The following is a 10,814-nucleotide window of genomic DNA, read 5'->3' as shown; positions in this document are numbered from 1 at the left end:
CTACTTTGAAGAAGACTGAGGCTTCATTGTCTTATGTACAATGTTTCTTGTATCTTATATCTTCTTCAATAAATGTGTCTATTTTTCATATTACATGGCTGGATACCTTCTGGACAAACTTCATACAACCCCCAACTAAGAAAATGATTATTGTATCAATTTTTCATTTCCATAAGTAAACCTAAATTGAAACTTAATGTGTGCCCACATATGGACACAATAACACAATTTTTCTTTCTAGTAGATTTTTTAGAGCAGTTTTAGGTTTACAGAGTAATTAGCAGAAAGCACAGAGTTTCCATCTACCCCCTCTTGTTATCCCCAAAACATTTTCTCCTATCACTAACATCTTACATTAGTGCGGTATATTTTTGTACAATTAATGAATTATTACTAACTAAACTCCATAGTTTACATTAGTAATCACTTTTTGGGTTGTACAGTTTTATGGGTTGTACAAAATACGTAATGTCATCTGGTGTAATATTCAGCACTACATTATCATACAGAAGAGTTTCGCTGCCCTAAAATTTTCCTATGCTGTTGGTAGCCACTCATCTTACAGTCTCAATAATTTTACCTTTTCCAGAATGTCATACAGTTAGAATCATATACTAAGTGACTTTTGTAGACTGGCTTCTTTCACTTGAATATGAATTTAAATTTTCTCCATATATTTTCTTGGCTTGACAGCTCATTTTTTTATCAATGAATAATATTCCAATGTATGGATGTACACAGTTTGTTTATTCAGTCATCTATTAAAGGACATCTTGGTTGCTTCCGAGTGTTTAAAACTAAGAATAAAATGGCTATATTTCATGCAGGGTTTTGTGTGAACATAAGTTTTCAAATCAATAGAGTCAATACCAAAAAGTGCAATTGCTGGATTGTATAGTGGAGATTAGGTTTCCCTTTATAAGAAACTCTGTCTTCCAAAAGTGGATGTATTGTTTTACCGTCTCACCACAATGAAACAAGGTTCTCTTGCTCCATATCTTCACCACAGTAAGTATTGCCAGTGTTTTGGATTTTGGCTATTCTAAAAGGGGTGTACTGGTATCTCATAGTTTGCAATTCTGTAGTAACATCTCATGCTGGGCTTCTTTTCATATGCCTACTTGCCATTAGCAGTTGTATATCTACTTTTGTGAGGTATTCTTCTGTTTGACTCTTTCACCCATTTTTATTGGGTTCTTCAATTTCTTATTGTTGGGTTTTAAGAGTTTTTTGCATATTTTGGATAAAATTCCTTTACCAGAGATGTCCTCTGCAAATAGTTTCTCTCAGTAGGTGATTGTCTTTTCATTCTCTTCACATTCTTTTTTTTAGCATTTTTTATTGTTGTTCAAGTACAGTTGTCGCCATTTTTACCCCATCATGCCCCCCTGCCCACCCATCCCAACCTCCCACCCTTGAACCTACCCCCTTTGGCTTCATCCATGTTTCCTTTATACATATTCCTTGATGGCCCTCCCCCTGTTATGCCCGATTAGCCCTCTCCCCCTCCTCTTTCTTGCACAGAGCAAAAGTTTTTATTTTTACTAAAATCAAATTGATCAATTTGTTCATTCATGAATTACACTTTTTATGTTATCTAAAAACTCAGTGCCAAATTCGAGGTCACCCAGGTTTTCTTCTATGTTATTTTTGAGAAGTTTTATACTTTTGCATTTTATTTCTAAGTTTTTTGTGATTCATTTTGAGTTAATATTTGTAAGAAATGTAAGGTGTGTGTCTACGTATTTGCTTTAATATTTTAACTCAAGAAAATGCCTTAAACAATCATCAAATATTCCCATTTCTCAGCAGAATATAAATACAGTGCCTATTTTGCAATTATTTCATGATTTTCCTTTGCAATATACTTCTATTCCTATTGGAATTGTAATAAAATATCCAAAATAGCCACACACTCTTCACTTAATATGTCATATTACAATATTTTTGTATACCTGCTTATTCAAAAATGTGGTAATTTATAATTGAACAGAGATGAAATCTTACTGCATATCAATTGTATTCTCTTGAGATAACATATTCAAAGTGCTTAGCATTATCCCTGTTACTAAATATTACAAATATAAACATACAAAAACTTATTTCCCCTTGCCTTTCATCTTGCTACATAGCACAATAAAACAAAAACAAGGATTGGAGTTCTGGCCTGTCTCAGTAAATGAAGCAAAGTTATTTAAATTTTCTGAGTTACATTTTCCATATTTGGTCAGTGAAGAAACTGGTCGAGGTGATATTTAAAGACTGACAGTCTATTATTCCAGCCAGTTTAATCTTGGCTTTTAGATTTTTACAGCCAATATCCAGGAACAGCTATTATCCTAACCTTTTACTGAAATCCTATTTTTATTTTCGGCAGGTCTATTCACCTTGATTAGTGACAAAAAGATGTCATCTTGGAAAGAGCTTAAGACATTCTATGTAGCTTATGAAAGATCAGTGCAGTAAACCTGCTTCAAGCATTTATACATTTTCCTTTTTGGAAAAATCAATAAGAATTTTGCATCACTATGCATCCCCTACCCAAAATCATGCAAGCTGTAGACCTTATTTTCTCCTAAAATCTGTAAAAACCTAAGCCAGGGCAATGTCCATAAGACAGAGGAGAAACTTTTTCCAAACAGAGGGAATCATGTTTGACAATGACCGAAGAGCAGGTCATACGTGCCTTTCCTAAGACATTCTAACTTTCAAAATTATGTTATTTTTCTGTAAACAAGTGTTTCCTAATGGAAATGGCCACAAAACATAAATACGCAGGTGCCACACATATTTGACAATCTCATGTTTCCAAAGGGAGGAGAGAATAATTTAATTTTGAACTACTGTATATCTGAGCAATGAAAGGATATGTCACAAACCACCCATTTAAACATAATGTGCTAGCGGAGTGTTTTCCTCTCCTTCGCCTGGAGTCTTTTTGCTTTCCTTTTTTGTACATACATTTCTAATCAGGTTACTTATTTGTCTAAAAGAACAAATTTAAAACTCATAACATTGTGACCACATAATAATGCGTTATTTTTTCTGTCAGAATCTTGTAATTCTGTCAAACCTTACAATTTAACCTTGTTAAAGTAAATTGTAAGGTTTGTGTGTAAAAGTAAGGTGTCTGTTTATCAACATAACTTGACACTTTGTAAAGAATAAAATACTTATGTGAATAAAAATGAGTAAGTGGATAATTGAAAATGAATAAAGTAACGTTTGAGTGGAGTGAATGAATGAATGAAAATGTGACTTCCTGAATAAGCCGGCACAGGAAAACTAGAAAAATAGAGTTAAAATAGAAATAAATCTATAAAGTATGAAGTAAAAAGTCATAGTACCATGGTCTACTGACATGGATTCTGTAGAATGTTTTCTAAAACAATGTAAATTGAATGTATGGCTTAGGGACATAATTTACTAAGAAACTAAAATTGATTATCATGGGAAGACTTGAAAAACAGTCACTTGTGTAACAATTTGTCACAACAAGAATATTATGAGTAAGAAGTTTGTGATAAGTGACAGTATGAACAATGAAAGAACAATGAAATAGTGCATGATTTTTACTCTACTTGTACAACACAGAAGCAGCTTCATAGAAGAAAAGTTACTCTTTGTGGTTGTTAGAATATTATCTCAGCATGGAAGATGCACATAAGATAGTATAGTGATATATAGACATACATACAATTATGAGTTTTTATCAAAACTATAAATACAGATATAGACTAACAGACATAAATAAGATACACCAATCTTATTAAGCCTTCCATATTTGAAAAAGCAGGAATGTTAAAGTAATTTCTCCACAGTATAGTATCTACATTTTGTTTCCAAATATATGTGTGTCTACACAACTATTTTTATTTTATTTTTAATTTTTATTGTATTTTTTCCATTGCCATTTAGTCCCACTATACCCTCCTTTCCCCCTCAATCATCACACTGTTTTCCATGTCCATGAGTCCTTTTTCCTTTTGGCTCAATCTCTCTACAATTATTTTAAATATCAAGTACCAATTTTCCAAGAAAAATGAAATGATTTGACTTACCAAAAATTCACTACTGTGCAACAGCATATTTATTTCACAAATAAGGGTACATATTCATTAAACATATTTTTATTCTTCATGTAAATGTATGTAATTAAAGGTTTCCAAAAATGCATGTTTTTATGCACTTAAAATTAAATATTAGTCTAAGACTGTCACATTTATTGAACTGATCAGAGAATTTTAAGTTTCCTTTTTGTTTCAGAAGATTAGTTAAAGCTTCTATTAGCTACTCCACAAATACAATACAACAGTAAATAATGGCATAATTTTGAATTATCAGTTTTAAAATCACAATGCACATCTTCAATTATGTAAATTTCTCTTACTTTATTATGATCATGTATATAAAGAGCATATATATAGGCACAAAAACTTGCCCTGACCAGTGTGGCTCAGTTGGTTTGGTGTCATCCCACAGGGCAAAATGTCACCAGTTTAATTCCTTGTCAGGGCACATGTCTGGGTTGAGGATTCAGTCCACAGTCCAGGAACGTACAAGAGGCAACCTATTGATGTTTCTCTCTCACATTGATGTTTCTCTCCCTCTCTTTCTCCTTCCCTTCCCATGTCTCTAAAAATAAGTAAACAAAATCTTTTTAAAAAGTTATTAACATAGCTGTCATACTGTAATATACAGAAAATGGTTTCATGGTCACTTCCACCTACATGGATATAAGTAAAGCACTGAAAAATTCCCTCTGTGCATCTGGGCTTCTGAAGATTGCTAATAGGGACCTATAGAAGAACATCATCCATCAGAAAGGGGGAAAATAGAATAAATTCATCAATATTTTCAACTAGTGGTAAAATATCTAAATTCTGAATTACTAGTAATGATACATATTACCTACTAAGAGAATTCCTGAACATAACTTAAAACATAAAACTTAATTTTTATTAATCTGCATGAACTTAGATTTCATTGTCTAGAGGAAAAATAACATATTTTTATGAGATTTTATTTTTATCTAAAGGAAAATGAAATTACCTAGTCAAATCAAATGTGGCTCCCTTTAATATTATGAGGGAAAAGGCAGCATTGCAGTGTTTAAATGTGAAGGCATTGTTACAAGATTCCTTTACCCAATGACATTAATTTTGTAGTACTTTGTATTATATTTTCTTTAGGTAAATATTTATATCAGAGGCAAGAGCATTCTGAAGTACAGAGTAAATGATCTCAAGGAGTAAAACAAGGAAATGAGATCTGAATTCTACTCGCTGCAGAAATATATAATTTTCTTTAAAACCAAAACAACTGAGCTTCAGAATGAAAATATAAAATTAAATTAGGCCCTGGCTGGTGTAGCTCAGTGGATTGAGCATGGGCTGTGAATCAAAGGGTTGCCAGTTCGATTCCCAGTCAGGGCAAATGCCTGGGTTTCAGGCCAGGTCCCCAGTGGGGGCCATGTGAGAGGCAACCACACATTGATGTTTTTCTCCCTCTCTTTCTTCCTCCCTTCCCCTCTCTCTAAAAATAAATAAATATAATTTTAAAAATATATTAAAAAATTAAATTAGAAACTCTTTTTTCAGTATTGGCTCCAAAAAACTAACTATTTGAAATATACTAATTTAACCTCCCTAAATGATGTTATTATCTAATAATTATGCTGTACAACATTTGTAAATTTTACAGAAATTAACCCTTTGCTGACTTGAAATAATTAACATAAAAGCACATTCAAAACAATGAGTGATTTAATAAACCAACAACTATTCTTAAGTAAGAAAATTTTAAAGTTGAATTTTTAAACCCTTAAATGCTCTGCAAATAAGAATAAAAAATAAATTCAAAGCAAGAAAATAAATATTTATAAAAATTATGTTCTTATATCATTTTAATTTGTTCTGATTCATACTGTGAACTGTGAGGAAAAAGATTAAAAAGACACCACTTTTGGTGTCATTTTTTAAAATTATTTTATTATTTATTTATTTTTAATATATTTATTGATTATGCTATTACAGTTGTCCCATTTCCGCCCCTTCACTCAACTCCATCCTGCCCACCCCCTCCCTCCCACATTGCCCCCCTATAGTTCATGTCCATGGGTCATACTTATAAGTTCTTTGGCTTCTACATTTCCTACACTATTTTTACCCTCCCCCTGTCTATTTTCCACCTATCATCTATGCTACTTATTCTCTGTACCTTTCCCCCCCTCCCCCTCCCACTCCCCTATTGACAACCCTCCATGTGATCTCCATCTCTATGGTTATGTTCCTGTTCTAGTTGTTTGCCTAGTTTGCTCTTGTTTTTGTTTTAGATGTGGTCGTTAATAACTGTGAGTTTGCTGTCATTTTTACTGTTCCTACTTTTGATCTTCTTTTTCTTAGGTAATTCCCTTTAACATTTCATATAATAAGGGCTTGGTGATGATGAACTTCTTTAACTTGACCTTATCTGAGAAGCACTTTATCTTCCCTTCCATTCTAAATGATAGCTTTGCTGGATACAGTAATCTTGGATGTAGGTCCTTGCGTTTAATCTTGAGTAATGTAATTATGATGTGCCTTGTTGTGTTCCTCCTTGGGTCCAGCTTCTTTGGGACTCTCTGAGCTTCCTGGACTTCCCGGAGTTCTATTTCCTTTGCCAGATTAGGGAAGTTCTCCTTCATTATTTGTTCAAATAAGTTTTCAATTTTTTGTTCTTCCTCTTGTCCTTCTGGCACCCCTATAATTCGGATGTTGGAACGTTTAAAGATGTCCTGGAGGTCCCTAAGCCTCTCCTCATTTTTCCGAGTTCTTGTTTCTTCATTCTTTTCTGGTTGGATGTTTCTTTCTTCCTTCTGGTGCACACCATTGATTTGAGTCCCAGTTTCCTTCTCATCACTATTGGTTCCCCATACATTTTTCTTTGTTTCTCTTAGCATAGGCTTCATTTTTTCATCTGGTTTTCGAACAGATTCAACCAATTCTGTGAGCATCTTGATAACCAGTGTTTTGAACTGTGCATCCGATAGATTGGCTATCTCTTCCTCGCTTAGTTGTATTTTTTTCTGGAGCTTTGAAGTGTTCTGTCATTTGGGCCATTTTTTTTTTTTTTTGTCTTGGTGCATCTGTTACTTTAAGGGGCGGAGCCTTAGCTGTTCCCTGGGGCGGGGTAACGCTGGTCACTGCCTGTGATGCAGTACGTGGGGGAGGGGCTGAGAGGGAGCAACAGGGACCACACCACTCTCCACCAGATTTCAATATTTCACTCCACTACCCACAATCAAACTGGGCCCCTCTGGTGCTGGTTCCCGAGTGGGTGGGCCTGTGCACACTCTAGGCCCCTGTGAGTCTCTACAAAGACCTCTCCTGTGAGGCTGGGAGTCTCTCCTGCTGCTGCCCCAACCCCCACGGGCATCCTCAATCAGAGGTTTGAGGCTTTATTTCCCGGAGCTGGAACCCTGGGTTGTGTGGTCTGCTTCGCTACCTGCTGTTCGTCCGGTTTATCTATGCGCGAATGTGGGGCTGTGGGATGCTACCCTCCACTCTGCCTGCTCTGCTCTCCGCCACTCTGAGTCCCGCCCTCTTGGTTTATCTGCGCGAATGTGGGGCCGCAGGGGCTGCTAGCGCTCGGACTGCCTGCGCCGTTTGTCCCACACTCCACCAGTCTAGGTCCCGCCACAGCCACCCGAGTCCTCTCCACCCCGTGCCCGTCTCCGCCCCTCCTACCGGTCTGGATGAATGTTTATTTTTTATTTCCTTGGTGTCGGACCCCCATGCTGTTCGATTCTCTGTCAGTTCTGGTTGTGCGAGGAGGTGCAGTGTGTCTACCTACACCACCATCTTGGTTCTCCACTTTTGGTGTCTTTTTAAAAGAGGGGTTTATGGTGGCTAACTGGGCTCAAATTTGTTTAAAAACAGAGCCTAGTAGCCATTTCTGCACAGGGTCCTCTCGCGCAAACTGCACTTCACAGAGAAGACTGTGCTGAACCGCCTGCCTCTGCACTAAACTGCCGGACTGCTGTATTTCTGCCACTTAAGCCAGCCTTTGTAAAGGTTTTCTGAACTTTATGTCAACCAGTAGGATTGAGGCTTTCCCCACTCAATCAGAGCTTTCCATCTCTGACCAATTAGACAGTTCCTTTGGGCCAATCAAACTAAGAGGATTCGGGGTGCTTATCTGCCTCAGCGAACCACAGGTGAGGACATCTGTCCATACAAACCAGCTCCCCTCTGACTGGAGACCACGCTTTCCCTTTCCATAGAAGAATGGAGACTTGGACTCCCTGGCTGGAAGATGTCTCACTAGAGCAGAGCAAGCTGTCTAGCTGGAGAGGGGGCTGCCCCAGAACTGTTCTACAGCTGTGCTGTACCATAACTGAGCTGTTTTGCACTGAATGAAGTTTTTATCTTCACCATCCCAAATTGGGGATTCTTGTTGGTGTTGAATTGGCGCCAATGACCATCACTTGACAATAACCACTGCTTTCATTTGTACAATGAAATGGTTTGCACTTGTATACAAAGTATCTAATTAACATCTACAGATGATGGCCTTCCTTAATCTTCAGAATAATTTTAAATGGAAAAGGGACAGGGTGACATTTTGAATTGATAGAAAACTCTAATGAAGAAACAAACAAGTTCTGCTATTATTGCTTTACAACACAGTGTCTTTCATATACACACAACACATATAGTCTAACAGAAGGGAAGACAGAGTTTGAGCACAAGAGCAAGCAAATGCATGAGTCTTTTGAAAAGGTCCTGCCTGTGTAACTTGCGTCTGCACAGTGACAGGAGTAGGTGTCCCAACACTTGGAGCATTCACTCCCATTTTATATATCACCTAAGATGGCATTCTGGTAAATGTGTCAGTCTCATGAGCTTTGTCAATATAAGTTCACTCCTGAAAGATGAAATCTGTCATAATGTGTTGAGAAATAATTTTTCTGAAGATGTAAGAATAAAGGCCAGATCACTCAAACTAGCTACCTGACTTCTCTTCCAGGCATGCAAAAATGTATGTTTTACATAGATTAAGTTATACCTGTACTTTAAGAAACACACTTGGGATCAAGTTTGCATAATCAAGATAAGTAAAAAAAAGTTTGGGGTGTAGGGGAACTTGAGACAAATGTTGCTAGGTGGAAAGAAGGAGATCTGGCTAGCATGAAAGTAGGAAATGTTCTTGTTCACTGTTGTATGGAAAACAGTAGGCATAAATTCCTGTTAGATGAAATTATATTGAGTTTTCTTTGCTAATGTTAAGAAATAAAGATATAGTTTTGCATAAAAGACATAGGGAAAAGTTTTCCAACTATATTAATGGTTAGATAATGCTATAAGATACATGCCACAAGATGTCTTGGGTCAGAGCTCATCTATAGTTGCCAGACAAGCAGAAAATACCCATCTGGCATTCTGAGAATGGTGGGTGGGCACACAGAGAAAGTTGTTGCATCAGTAGCCCACTCATCAGGTAAAGTCTAAGTGGGCCACAGTGATGTGGTCACTGTGCTGCAGCAGAATCGGAAAGCTTGCCAAAGGACTCTGTACTCTGGCACAACTGGGAAAGAACCTCTGGAAGTCATGCAATAGAATCAAGAAGAAAACAAAATGAAACTACCAACACCAGGAGGAGAAATTTCTTCTATTTGTAGTCTCCCTACAGCAATGTCCCTCTACTGACAAACTCAGCATCATTCTAGCTTAAAGAATCCAGTCCATTATCACAAAGTAGATAATGTACAGGTAGATTTGGAGCTGAGTGGTAATAAATTGATAACTAGTACAGTAATGATATAATTGTGATAAAAGCAACACACTTTACCCCTGGCAGGTAGTTCAGTTGGTTAGAGCATCATCCTGATATGCCAAGGTTGCAGTTTTGATCCCTTGTCAGGGCACATATAAGAATCAACCAATGAATGCAAAAATAAGTGGAACAACAAATCAATCTCTCTCTCTCTCTCTCTCTCTCTCTCTCTCTCTCTCTCTCCCCCCCTCTTTCATCAATAAATTTTTAAAAATTTAGAGAAGCACACTTAAGAGATTGAAATGGGCCATTGCTAATAAATATAACAGGATAGAACACATGAACCAGGATTGCCTCATCAAAACTCGATGTGCAAGCACCCTAATTACAATGCACTATTATAAAAGTGATGACTATATTCTGGTTCAGGATAGTTTCTAGAATACAGTTTGGTTATTGTGAGAGAGGTCTACTTACAAAATAACATTGTTTATTACTTATTCTCAGGTATCCATTTTAACTTTTTCACTTCTTAGTCTAAACTTTCTTGGGAAGTATCCATTAACAGCAGCTCGGCTGTAGCGTCTTATTCACAGATTTCTGACATTTTTGTTATTGATACCTACTATTAAGTCTAGATGAAACATTTAACATTCATGTTTGTGAAATCTGTGTGCTATTCAATAACATACTTGCACAACAGCTGGGGAATACTACCTTATGTTCAGACATTATCTTCTTGCAATGTTTTGCTTTGTTTTGGAAGTCCTTTTCTCAGTTTTGTAGTGTAGGGTCTAAAAGAATAAACACTAGCCCAGGATGGTATGGCTCAGTAGATTAAGTGCTGGCCTGTGAACTGAAAGGTCACTGGTTCAATCCCCTGTCAGGCCACATGCCTGGGTTTCCAGTCTAGTCCCTCCCTATTTAGGGGCAAACAAGAGGCAACCAATCTGTTTCTCTCCCTCTCTTTCTCCCTCCCTTCTCCTCTCTCTGAAAATAAATAAATAAAATCATTTAAAATAAATAAATAAATAAAAGAATTAATGCTTTCCTCCCAC

This window comes from Desmodus rotundus, chromosome 1 (genome assembly GCF_022682495.2).
Source record: "Desmodus rotundus isolate HL8 chromosome 1, HLdesRot8A.1, whole genome shotgun sequence".
NCBI lineage: Eukaryota > Metazoa > Chordata > Mammalia > Chiroptera > Phyllostomidae > Desmodus > Desmodus rotundus.
The sequence above is the reverse complement of the archived record's forward strand: the minus strand, read 5'-3'. Positions refer to the sequence as shown.